Below are 13,460 nucleotides of genomic sequence, written 5' to 3'. Positions count from 1 at the left end.
TCTGGGTACCACTGCCCCTTGTGTGTCCCATGGCTGCCCAGGAAGCCTGGGCAGCACCCACCTTCAGCACGCCCTCTGACCTCTGTCCGCCTCCATGAGGAGCTGTGGGAACTCTGCTTCCTCATCCTCTCAGGCCACAGGGGACTGGGCGGGGGGTGGGGGTAGGGTACCACTGCCCTCTTGCCAGACCCCAGACCACTGCACTGTGATTCTTTCTGTGTTCTCCATCTCCAGCCAGCCAGCAATGAGATGCTCATCTCCCACCCTCGAAGACACCTCCAGTCTCTAAAAATGGTTCTTCCAGAGAATTGCTGCTCGGCATTTGTTGGGGTAAGGGCAGCCCTCGGTCCAGATGCTCCCACCAACTCCTACTCTTTCCTTCCTCCCCAGTGCTCGGCTGGGTGGCCTGGGGAGTGGGAAACGGGAGTATAGATTGTGGCTGGGCCAGTTTCACACACTCTCAGAAATCCCTTGGGATGGGGATGCAGGTGGGTGTAGCTGAGTCATTTGTTGGTTTCTCTCTTTAGGATGTAGAGTCCTTAGGACTTAATGGCTTCAGCTGAGGGCCCTGATTCTAATTCCTGATTCTAATTCCGTGGCCACAGGAAACGTTTCACTCAACACCTTGTTACAGCAGAGTTAATAATGCATTTCATGAATGGGTTACACAATCAGCATTTTTTAAAATGCCAGACAAAATTACCTTCTGTAATATACCACACAACTCTCATAATTTTTTTTCATCATGACGAAATGTTGGTGTAGTTGGTTAAAACGTGCTCACGACTGCAAGTTCAACAAAGGGCTTTCCCTTCTACTCTACCTCATCACCCAAACCACCAAGCCAAGTGAATAAATGTTCACAGTCATCGAATTTACGGGCGTGCAGCACCACTGCTCTCTTATCAACCGCCAGCCCAGCCAGCACACCATCTCCTCAGGCCGCTCTCTCAGTCCTGACCATCCACTCCCAAGCTGTGTGCCTCCTTCAGAACTTCCTTGTCAACGTCCTGTCTGATTTAGGGCCACATGGGTTCTTATGCATGACATTGACAGGTCCCCCACTTTGGCCCCTGAGGTCACCCCCCTTCCCAGGGTTTACCCTTTATCCCAGGAGGAACAGGCACCCAGAGCTCTTGCCACACGCTCTGCCAGGGCGGGAGGTGGCCCCAGTTGGTCAAAGGCCTAAGGGACCACATTAGCAACAGGAAGGACCAGCAGTGGAGGGCTCCCGGCCAACTTCAGCAGACCCTGGATGGAGAAGAGCAGGGGCCAGCACTAAGGGCTTCGCCCTCAGCACTGCCCTCAAGGGATGGAGGCCTTCCTGGCTCTTGGAGAATAGGCCCCGATCTGGGCTCCATCATGTTGGGCTCCTTGGGCCCTGGCGTCCAAGCCTGGGGCAGCGCTCATGTGCACGGACATGGCTGGACCGGATGAACATGGATCTTCCTAAGACCAGAGCTGGCCCCAGAAACTGGTCCTTCCAGCAGCCAGTGCCTCCCAGAGAAGCCCAGAGGATGCACCCTGTGATGGTACAGCTGTATAAGATGGTCCTTCAGGAGCCATAAAAGACGCAGGGTAGGTGGAGGGGTTGTGTTTCTTTTCTGAGCAAGGGAGAGACTTCTGCCCATCAACAGCTCATGGGAAGGAGTAAGTGGAGAGGAAGACAGTGGAGAGGCTGACTAGGGAAGCAGGTCCTGTGTCTGGTGGGGATAGATTCAGGTAGAAGAAGGGATTTCCTTGGATGGGAGGAGGGGAAGCCCTTGCTAGAGGATTAGCGCAGAACAGGCTGGGCCTGGGAGCAGGTACGTTTGTGGGTTAGGTAGCTGCAGGTTCCAGGGGGGTTAACTCCAGCTTTCTATTTTCTCAGTAAAATAGGGAACAAGGTTACCTTCAGAGTGTGTGTGGGAAAGGAAGGAGCAGTGTTTGATTGGGTGCTTCCTATTGGGTGTAGAAACTGTACTAGGCACGTTACTTGTGAAAGGTTAATACCCTCAACAGCCTTATTAGTCAGATACTATTATAACTCCATTTCACAGAGGATAGCATTGAGGCTCAGAAAGGTGGTATGATCTGTCTGATGTCACCCAGTTACCAAGTGAGAGTCAGGATTATAATTTTCCCAAGGTCTTAAACCCTACACTATAAATAAAGATGCCAAAACTGACGGGAGCCAGTCCCCGAGGAGATGGAAGTAGCTTTAGACACCGGGACACATGACTGTTCCCCTAAGGCAGGAGGCGGGAATTTGGAGAGGTGGAGTCCGCACATTATTAGTGGGAAGAAAAGGCTGCCTAAGAGCTTCCCTTCCTCCATGTGTTTGCCAATAGCAAGATGAGTGGGGTGGGGAGTCAGGGGAGGATTTGAGATGGCTTTGACAAAGGTGGGGGTCTGGGAGGAAGCTCAGGAAACCCTGAGGAAAGAGCCACTCTCTGGCGCTAGGTATTGCCTGTCTCCCCTGAGTCCAGCCTTCCAGCTGTTCACCTCAAGTTGTCAGACACAAAGTCTTTCTGAGCCTTGTATTCCAATCCATAGGCCCTGAATGCCACCAAGGATCTTTGTCAGAGCCATATGAAGCAGAAGGATCAGCCCGGGGGGGCCCTGCCCAAATTTCTGTCCTGCAACATCACAGGATATAATAAAATAGTTTTTAAGCCATTAAGTTTTAGTGTAGTTTATTACGCAGTAATGGATAACCAGAACAAGCCTCTCTAAACCTTGGCAGAGAAGTTTGAAAAACTCAGGTCAGCAATCCACTGGCAGATGGTTTCTGAGAGGGACTCCTCCCAGAAAAGGTAGAATAGATACATACTGTTTTTGGCTCCTTTTCCCCACATCTGAAATTCCTTTGAGGATCCACCCATCTCCACCCTCAATCCATATAGTTTGTATGGGGCTAATTCCAGCCCCGGCTTCAGAGTCTGTGACCAAGGCCGGTTCAGTGAGGGTCAGCTCCAGGACATCTGCAATAAGAGGGTGACATGGTCTTTGCACCAGCGCTGCTAAGCTGGGAGGATAGAAGCCCAGAGCTTCTGGTCATCATTTCTGCCACAACTTGGGAATGAGCTGACACAGTTTAACACAGAAGAAAGCAGAAATGAAATACTGAGGAATAACAATTCCTGACACATGTTCTGGGCACCTGGATCCACCCAGGCCTGAAGCCATTACTCCTGAATTTTCCAGTTACATAAACCAATATGTCCCCATATTTTACGAAGCTGGTTTGAGCTTTGATTATCCTGTTTTTTTCATCTCTGCCTATTAAAATAGTACCAGTTTCTCGTGACTAGATTAAAACGCACCTCCTACAAGAAGCTTTCCTTGAATTATTTAGGGGATATTTATTGGTTTTGGCTTTCTATTGTCCAGAGAAAACCTCCCCACATACTTCTGAAAGATCCACACTACCCCCATAGCTTAGCAGCATCACCATCATGGCTATGATGGACACGGCCACCCTGCCATCTTGTGTGACCCCTTCCTCCTGTTGAACACGGTTGATTGGACCTTAGGTGGATCTCTGTCCCAGATTAGGTCAATGCGAACCCTTTACTGGGAAACTCGGAATTTGAACCAAGACACTCAAAACCTTTCTATCTGAAACGTAGCAGGACCCTATGGCCCTTGCCCCACCATGTCCTCTGTCTGCCTATTGTCTGTGGAAAACCTTTAGCCAAAGAATAAGTTTAATCAGAGAAGTGAGAAAATGCAGAAACAAAGGAAAACAGAGGAGACCAAATAATAATGGTTGAGTCTTTAAACGTAGTCAAGGAGATTTAGTTCCTTCTCAAGGGCTATAGATAATATTCTGAGCTATATCCTGGGAGCTGTCGTGTAGATACTGAAACCCTCACCAGGTGGAAGACGTTAACTACATGATGACCAGACTGTGGCCGTGACATCAGCTGCCACAACTCCAAGAACTGGCCTCGAAGAAATGGAAACAAATCGACCCTGGAACTGAAGATGAACTGCACCTAAAACAACCAAGATGACGCTGGTCAGACCACCGATGACTAATTTCTAGATGACTGCCAGAGCTGACTGTGCTGTTTCTGCATGTAGCCCCGTCCCTCAGCCTATAAAGGCTCTTGCCCACTGATTGTCAGTGGGGGGAGTTGGCCTTTGGAGTCTGCCCTCCCCGCTCCCCGCAGCTGGCAGCATCCAAAATAAAGCAAACTTTCCTTTCCACCAAGCTTGCCTCTTTATTGGCTTTTGAGCGGCGAGCAGACGGACCCACTTTCGGACCCCACTTTCAGTTACATATCTACTCTCTTAGAGAATATATAAGCATGGACTGTGTGGCAGCTATCTCTGTCTGTGGACTAGAAAACAGAAAGAACTGGTCAAGGGAGAGAGAGAAAAAAGAGACAAAACAGACATGCAGAGAAGAGAGATGGAGAGATCCCTCTCTCCATCTCTCTTCTGAGTTCCTACAACGCTCCAGTTCCTGCCTCTAGGCTGTCCCTGCAGCCCAGCTGTATCCCCAGTCTCCTGTCCTTATAACAAATTCTCCTTCTAAGACAAATTATCTCTTGTGGGTGTCTGTTACTTACAAATGAAAGAGTCCTAATCAACCCCATCTCCCCAGTCTCTAGAGTAGTTCAGTCCTGTCTCCTTCTATTCTGGATCCATGTTTTGCCCTGAGCCGTCCCTTACCCTCAGGATGACACTAGGCTTCCTCTTTAATGTCAGCTTCAGTCAGTTGGTGGTGACTGTCTGGAGTGCTATGATGACAAGGATTCTGAGGCTGCATCTGGGCTCAAGAAGAAACATACATGGATTGATTGGCAATGTCTGTCATGAGCGTGAGATGGAAAGGGGCTGAATGCTCACCACATCTGCTCTCTGACCTTGTCAAGCGTCCTTCCCCTCCCATACAACACCCAGCTTAGTGCCTCACCCCAAATAGGCTCAGAAGATACACTTGTTGAATGGATATCTGACAAGAATGATTGTCTAAGAGACCCATTCAGTGGGATGAGTGACAGGAAGTGGAAGATGAGAGGTTGAATTGGACAGAAGAGACAGAGGCATCTCATGCTGTCAGATTCCAGACCAAATACACAGGTGTGGTGGCAGGTGGGGTTTACAGAGCACTTTCCTCACCTCCGTCTGCTTAAGTCTTACTCACCCTACAAAACTCAGTGTGAGCATTCCTATCTAAGGGAAGCTTTTTTTCTGACGTGCCCCACTCCCATGTCTGAGATAGACCTCTGTACTAAAGAGCATCGTTCTGATTGAGAGAGTTCAATTTTCTTTAAAAGGAAATTTTCAGTTCGTGTAACCAAAAGACCACCAGTATCAGGCATGGCTGGATCCAGATGTTCACATGAGGGGGTCTGTAAATTACTCAGCTATTTTTTCCACTATTTTGCCTTCATTCTCAGTTGGGCTCTCCCAAAATGGTTACAGAAATAGCCAGCAGCAGCTTCAAGGCTTACATATATCCTAGCATCTAAGCAACTCCTAGGAAATAAAAGTGATTAAAAAAAACAATTTCCAACAGCAACAGGAAAAGCCCAGGGCTGATTCTGATGGCCTGGAGAAAGTCACATATTCATCCCGGAATCAGTTCCCAAACTCTGCTCAAGTCTGTTTGGGCATCTGGATCACATGCCAGCCCCTGGAGCCAGAGGATAAAGTCAGTTCCACAGTGCTCCGTGTGGGTTGAGAACAGGGAACGGGTTATTCTCTTATAGGAAAATGAGGATGTTTTCACCAGAACAAGGGGCAGGGGTGCTGCCATCACACACCGTCCTTTATGTTCCCTGGTCCCTGGAGAACAAGGACTTTGTCCCGTTTATCCGTTCACCCCCAGCACCCGGCACTGGTAACCCATGAGCCAACCTGATGTCAGTTCCCCCTGTAAGTGGTGGCCTCCTTCTCCCCCGAGTAGTGAAGCCTGTCGCCACGTCCTGTCTGCTATCTGGCGTCCACAGTGAGGGTGTTGCCCCAGTACCTTTGTTTCAGACGTGTATAAGCTCCCCTGTCTGTTAACCATTGAGGTCTCTGTTGCTGTTTCTGGGCTCTGTCTTCAGTCTCGAGGGTGGGCAATTACAAGGCTTGCAGGCCTGCCAGATTCAGCCCAACAGTTGGCTTAAGTCACCCATCCTCCTGGCCACATTGGTCGGTTCAGGGATCGGAGTGTAACCTATTTGGAGCAACGACAAAGGAAGAGGTGAGAAGACATTTGCCAGAGTTTTGTGGAAGAGAGGCATTCCCCACCCCACCTCCCGCCCCCTTCTACAAGCGCTACCTCTTGTGGTTGGTGTGGTGGCCACCTCCCTGCCCTGAACTAAGTTTGCACTCTATGAGGAAGGGAGAAGGGAGAATGGATACTGCATGGGTAAGTCATCATCTGTCACACATCCTCCTCTGGACTCAGTTACAACAAGCTAGTGTATTGCTAACGTCAGTTCCAGTTGGAACTTTCTGTTGTTGAACCTGTTAAGATCCTGCTTTTTGCACCCAGGAGAGGCTCGTGTCCCCGCTCGGGCTCTGGGTTCTGCCTTTTTCACTTTGTCAGGATCTTACTTCTGAGATTAGCACTTCTGCAGCATCCCAACACCAGACACATGCCTTGGAGGTAGCTGTTCTCAACACTGACTGCACATCAGAATCACCTGGGAACTGTAAAAACAAACAAACAAAAAACAATACCTGCATCCAACACCCAGACCCTGGGTGAGAGGCCTGAGCCTTGCTTTCTCAGATGCCCCTAGTAGTTCGACTGTGTGAAGCCAATACTGAGAATCATTGTAAGAAGAACTGCTCATCTTGAAAGCAGCTCTCCTTTGATGCCGTATCTCTGTTATTGCCCTATTTCTCTGCCCCCCTTCACAGCAACATTTATTAAAAGAATATTCCATCCTCCCTGTTTCTATTTTCTTACCTTTTTATAACTTTGCAAGTTTGAAAAACCAAATAAGATGAATACTAAAAAATAAAATGAATGCAAACATGTTATAGGAACCCACACCTTTTTGTTCTAGTTCAACCTTCATATGACTCCCCACCAAATTTCCCACAGCTAAGAGAACATAACTGTTACCTTCTTAAAGGAACCTCCTGCTTCAGCAGAAATAAATAGAAAATAGCAAAAGGTAATAGAATGGGGGTGGGGGGTTATACATGGCACAGTGGGGAATTAGGGATGGAGAAAAGCAACAGGTTGATCTTCTCAGTTATTCTGGATAAAACTGGATTGAACACAAACATTGGCTTTTGCCTCCCTGCCCCAAACGCCATTAAAAGTGGCTGTAGGGACTTCCCTGGTGGCGCAGTGGTTAAGAATACGCCTACCAATGCAGGGGATTCTGCTCGATTCCTCGTCCGGGAAGACCCCACATGCCTTGGAGCAACTAAGCCTGTAGGCCACAACTACTGAGCCTGTGCTCTACAGCCCGAAAGCCACAACTACTGAGCTCATGTGCCTCAACTATTGAAGTCCACGTGCCCAGAGTCCAGTGCTCCGCAACAAGAGAAGCCACTGCAGTGAGAAGCCTGCCCACTGTAACTGCTCCCTAAAACTAGAGAAAGCCTGAGCGCAGCAATGAAGACCCAAAGCAGCCAATAGAGTAAATAAATTTATCTTTTTTTAAAAAGTAGCTATAAAGGGATCTTTTTTTTCTTTAATGGTGTTTTGGGGAATTTCCTGGTGATCTAATGGTTAGGACTCCACACCTTCACTGCCAAGGGCGTGGGTTGATCTGCAAGCCGTGTGGCACGGCCAAAAGAAAAAAAAAGAAAAAGGTGTCCCCACGCTGACTCTGAGCTGATCTGTAACTTGCTTTTACCAATGGAAGGTGTCTGAATTCCAGGCCCTAAGAAGCCTGGAAATTAGGGCTCTGGGCTTCTTGGGATGCAGGCATCGTGTAGTGAAGCTCAGGCAGGATTACTGAATGATCAGAGACCACGTAGACCAAGACCCCACTGCCACTTTTAATGGAGTTTGGGGAGAAATGCCTGGCCAGCCCCCAGGCATTGACACAGGAGTGGCTGAGCCGGTTTGGATACGCCATCATTAGCCTATCTCCCAAGTGAATGTAGCCCAAAATGCAAAATCATCAGAAAATAAATCATTCTTTGTTTTTAACTGAGAGCACTGCACAGTTAACAAAAGTAGGTCAAGTCCTGGTGCATGATTGTGAAGTGACAGAACGCCTGGGGCAAAGAGAAGATCCTAAAATCTTCTGGAGGGAACATCAGCTCCTAGGAAAAGAACCAAGAATCCAAATGGCTTTAGGTTTCTTTACAGCAACACTGCTTCCCGTGAAGCAGTGCTCTCAAAGTTCTGAACAAAAATTATTTCCATGCTATCATTCAAGTGTGTAGATAGATTTTAGACATTTCCAGACATGCAGGGTCTTGAAAACTGCTCCTCCCTCCCTTGCAGCCTTTCTGAAGTAGCTCCTGAAGGGCCTGCTTCATGGAAAGGAATCCCAAGGGTGGGGGGGAAGCAACAGCCCAGGACGACAGCTAAGGAGCAGTCTGGAGGGCCAACAATGCAGACTGGAGACCACCTGCGAGTATTTGATGTGCCCAAGCATACTGAGAGGGATCTAGATGAGTGGTGAAATTAATACAAGTGGATAGAAAACTAGACAAATCATAACAAATATAGAGCTATTATCTAGACAGGCAGCAAAAGGTTTTGTAGGAAAGGAAAACAGTAATACAGTATATGCTAAAGCTCCCCTATGAAGAGATGCACGTAATCAAAATCATGTAACTACTAAGTGCTGGTTTGTCTAGTCCTAATGAAACTCTATTAGAAGGATAGATGAGGAAAAGTTTCTGTCTTAGGAGCAAGCCTAGGAAAGAGAATGTAATTGACTTCCAGAGTGGGGAGCCAATGTCTGCCTAAAACTGAAAAATCAACATAAACAATACATGCATGGGGGAGGGTGGGGGGGAGTCGAGGGAGGGAGGGAATACGGGGATATGTGTGTAAATACAGATGATTGAACTTGGTGTACCTCAAAAAAATAATTTATTTATTTATTTATTTTAAAAAAGGGAAAAAAACCAATACACGCATGTTATGTTGAGATGTGGCAGTAAATACGAAGATTATTAACTTCATATTTCTTTCATCTCTTTGTAAAGAGATGAAAGTTTTTGTCTTTGATGAGGGGAAGACAGCAGGAGTGGTGAAGGGGACCACTATTGCTAATGAGAAATTTATAGACCTGTCTCTTTTTTTAAATTGAATCATAGTTGATTTACAATGTTGTGTTAATTTCTGCTGTACAGCAAAGTGATCCAGTTACACAAATATATTTATATACACACATATACATATATATACATAATTTTGAAATATTCTTCTCCATTATGTTTATCATAGGGTATTGAATATAGTTCCCAATAGGACCTTGTTGTTTATCCATTCTATATATAATAGCTTACATCTGCTCATCCCAACCTCCCACTCCATCCCTCTCACAATCCCCTCCCCCTTGGCCACCACAAGTCTGTTCTCTATTAGACCTGTCTCTTTAAATCATGTGCATCTATATCTTTGATCAAAAATTTTAGAATTTTGGAGAAAAGCTTTAAAATGAGCCATTTTTTAAAGACTGTGAAAAAGCAATCTTATATTTCATGCGATTTATTTCCATTTTAAATCATAAGAGTTACGCCAGAAGAATGAAATAACTTACGTGCACTTGTTTATCATTTTATTTGAGGTAGTTCAAATACATTTAAACTTATATTAGATATTTCCCTGGAGTCTAATAGTGAATAATCATGAATCTGTATTAAAGCTATTTCATGTGTAAAAAAAAAATTAGAATTTAAAAGAAAGAAAAAGGAGACAGGAAAGAAGGAAGAGAGGAAAGAAGAAGGGAGCGAGGGAGGAAAAAGAAAGGCAGGAGGCCAGTCATTCAGGGGTTCAAAGCAGGGGAGCACAAGATCTGATGGACATTTTTAAACATCAAGTAATTTCCTTCCCCAGTCAGGGCTCTGAGCTGGCATTTTTCACAAGTATGCAAGTGGCGGACTTGCCTCCTCCTGAGCAGCCCTGCTTTAAGACAAATCCTGGAAGGTGCAGTTTCACAGGTTTAACTAACATTCAATCACAAATCAATTCTCCTTTCAGCCCTGAATACATCAGGGAGAAAGTACCAATCTGGTGTTGATGTGGCTTTAGAACCTCTGTAATTGTGATTATTCTCCCATTTGTGGTTCACCTACCAGGGGTGTGGGGCTTGACTGTACCACATCTCCACCCTCCTACTCATCTCGTTATGGTTCCTTCCTTATATCTTTAGTTGTGGGAAGTCTTTTCTGCTAGTCTTCATGTCATTCTCATGGATGGTTGCTCTGTAAATAGTTGTAATTTTGGTGTATTTGTGGGAGGAAGTGAGTTCAGGGTCTTCCTACTCCACCATCTTATTCGTTAGCGTTTAATAGGTACAGAGTTTCAGTGTGGGATGATGGAGAAGTTCTGGAGATGAACTCTTTTTCTGGGGATGGTGACGGTTGCACACCAAAGTGAACATATCAATGTTTGACTGTACTGTGAATGCACCATCTGAACTGTACACTTGAAAATTCTCAAAATGGTAAATATTATGTTATGTGTATTTTACCACAATTTTAAAAAATGGATGATTTATGAAATCCAAACTTTTAACCCAGAAATAATGTTTTCTATAGCCATATGCTTTCCTCTCTCCGAGGATACAAATCACAATTTCTTTGAAGTCTTCTTCTGTTCCCTGAATTATCTGTCCCTTCAATTTTATTTTTGTCCTTGTCTTTTAGATAGAAGCCTTCCTTGAAGATCTGGTGATCCTTGGCCATTTATTCATTTTTAAGAGTGAGGCAAGAGGGACTTCCCTGGTGGTGCAGTGGTTAAGAATCTGCCCTGCTCTGGGAAGATCCCACATGCTGCAGAGCAACAAAGCCCATGGGCCACAACTACTGAGCCTGCGCTTTAGAGCCCGCAAGCCACGACTACTGAAGCCTGAGCGCCTAGAGCCTGTGCTCTGCAGCAAGAGAAGCCACGCAACAAGAAGCCCGTGCATCACAAAAAAGAGTAGCCCCCACTCGCCGCAACTAGAGAAAGCCCATGTGCAGCAATGGAGACCCAATGCAGCCAATGAATAAAATTAATTTATTTTTTAAAAAAAGTGAGACAAGGAAAGCTGATTGGAAACTGTGACCAGGATTGATCAACTGGCAGGCTTAATTGGCAGAATCATTTCATTGGGGAACCCCTCATGACACTTGGGCTAGTCCATTCCTCTAGAGAGAAGCCTTCCAGTCTTACCAGAGGGTGAGGGTTGGAGCAGGGGGTGTGGAGGTAGGGGGACTTGGCTGCAACACACTTGGGGCCCATCCAGGAAGTGGGCCTAGGGCCTCCACTGTCGCCTCATCCTCCAATTTTAAATTTGGCATCTCAGCCTCAGCTCTAGCTGGTGTCCCCAAGTCCAGACTCCCTCTAGGTCAATCTCTCCAGAAAATAAATCTCCCATATGTGTTAGGTTGGGGAGAGGTCTTCTCCTGCTGGCTGCGTGAGGTGCAGGAAGGTATCTGGGTGGAGGAGGAATCCTAACTGCATCTGATAATGTTGCAGAAAAGAACTGATCCCATGAGAAACCAAGCACAACACTCAGAGAGTTGGAGAACTCAGGTTTATTGAGCCGGCGGACCCAGACGAGCTAACGCTCCAAAATTCTGGGGCCCCGTTTCAGGGGAGTCTTCTCCTTATATAGGTTAAAACATACAGCTATAATTGGTACAAACTGATTGGCCACAAATTACTATAGGTCACGGGCAGTTACAGAGCGCGGGAGTTGCCATGGGTTACGCACATAGTAGGGGGTCCTAACAGGAACTTGTAGGAGCCGGACATTCCATTCCTATCAGGACTAAGGTCACAATTTGCATTCTCACATTGGTTGCAGGTTGAAGTTAATGGTCATTTAACAAGTCTATGTGCAAAGGGTCTCAAACAAAGGCTTGGGGTGGGTGCCTGAGAGCTAGACTTTCTTCCCTTATCTGATCACTCTTAGTAATTCATTTTACTGTTTAACTGAGAGCAGGCCTTTGCAAGATAGAGAGTAAGCAATTACAAGTATGGAAGTTTCAATTTCCTCATCAATAAAAAAAATTTTTTTTTGTCCCAGTATCCTGTTTTCAGGGTTACCTAGGAACCATTCTCCGAACATCTGTCCCTCAGTTCCTAAGATTTGGGGGAGTTTTGAGGCAGACATTGACCATCTTCTGGGCTTTTACCTTTCTCCTGTCTGTTAGATCAGTCACTGACATCCACATACTCATTTTCTTGTCCTTGTAGGTTGATGCTTTAAACTTGGTATTTTAGTGGGGATTCAGGGGGGCAGAGGTAAAGGCGTGTGTGTGTGTCTGGCTGGAATCTATTCCTAGTCACACTTCAACTCACCCCCACCTGGCTCCCATCCCCATCACAGCATTGAAAGCGCTCTGGGCAAGGTCCTGTGGCGATGGTGGGATCCCGTCGCGGGTCAGGGCTTGGTTGCACAGAATCGGGTTGATTCCCCTCAGTCATGCTCCTCAGCCCGCGGCACAGACTCAAAGATCCGCTTGTTGACGGACCCAGTGATCATTTCTCTGACTTCCTCTGGTTCAGCCTGTGCCACATTTGACCAATCTCTTCTTGGCTTCCATGAAACACCCTCTCCAGGTGCTCCTCGTACCCCACTGACCAATGCTTGTTGGATCTGCCTCCTTTGTGTGACTTCCAGAGGACCACAGGGCACAGCTTGCTCCCTCTTCCTGTCTACATTCTCTGCTTAGTGACCTCAGCCAGCCCAGGCTTAGTCACCTGTGTGCCGGTGACTCCCAGGAGCACATCCTCCGGCCCTTTGCTCTTTGCCAGGCTGTGCTTTCTCCACCTGGATGTCTGAGGGTCATCTCAAACAGCATTTCCAGACCAGAATCCCCCAAAGCCAAACGCATACCCCCGGCCCCGACCTCTCTCTTTCACTGCATTCCTGCCTTATTTACTTATTCACTTTCTCTCGCACTTGATTTTTAACCTGCAAAAGGGCAAAAACTGGGTCTTACCTGGGATCGTCTTCACAGCACCCAACAGAGCATTTGTCACATAGCAGGTTCTCAAAATTATTCACGAATGAGATAAAACAATGAAGGTAGGCCAAGAAGACTTGTAGACAGTGGGGAGTTGGTCCTATATAGCCTTTTTAAAGGCTAAGGAGGCAAAGAAACAAAGAGGGAGACAAACGAAGCCCTGAACTCCACTGGATCCCAACTCTCTCTGGCCCCGCCCATCACTGGAATGTTCCCTTTCCCAAACCTCAGGAGCCCTCAAGTCCCAGAGCACCCAAGCCCCATCTGCATCCCTCCCTTCCTGCCTCTCAGCCCCGCCCTCTCTGCCCTGAGCCTGGGCTTGCTTTTGGTGGGGGGGTGGTGATGCGCCCCGTGGGGACTCAGAGTTGCCT

The 13,460-nt window shown here is 46.9% G+C and overlaps 1 long non-coding RNA gene across 4 annotated transcripts in view; it reads right to left on the bottom strand.

Moving 5' to 3' along the window:
* Positions 1-13,356, bottom strand: part of LOC130839765 (uncharacterized) — a 24,642-nt gene extending 11,286 nt beyond the window's left edge. Inside the window, exons 1-4 of one of the 4 annotated variants that reach the window (XR_009049892.1) lie at positions 13,066-13,356; positions 6,541-6,636; positions 5,966-6,157; positions 2,569-4,759 (exon numbers count right to left, since the gene is read on the bottom strand). This is a non-coding gene — a long non-coding RNA (uncharacterized LOC130839765). Of the gene's footprint in view, positions 1-2,566; positions 6,158-6,540; positions 6,637-13,065 lie in introns of those variants that run through there. The other 3 variants (XR_009049891.1, XR_009049890.1, XR_009049889.1) reach the window with 3 other exon arrangements.
* Positions 13,357-13,460: the final 104 nt, after the last annotated feature.

This window comes from Hippopotamus amphibius, chromosome 17, assembly GCF_030028045.1.
Source record: "Hippopotamus amphibius kiboko isolate mHipAmp2 chromosome 17, mHipAmp2.hap2, whole genome shotgun sequence".
In the NCBI taxonomy this organism is placed as follows: domain Eukaryota; kingdom Metazoa; phylum Chordata; class Mammalia; order Artiodactyla; family Hippopotamidae; genus Hippopotamus; species Hippopotamus amphibius.
Note: the sequence above shows the minus strand (reverse complement) of the source record. Positions and strands in the feature narration are given on the sequence as shown.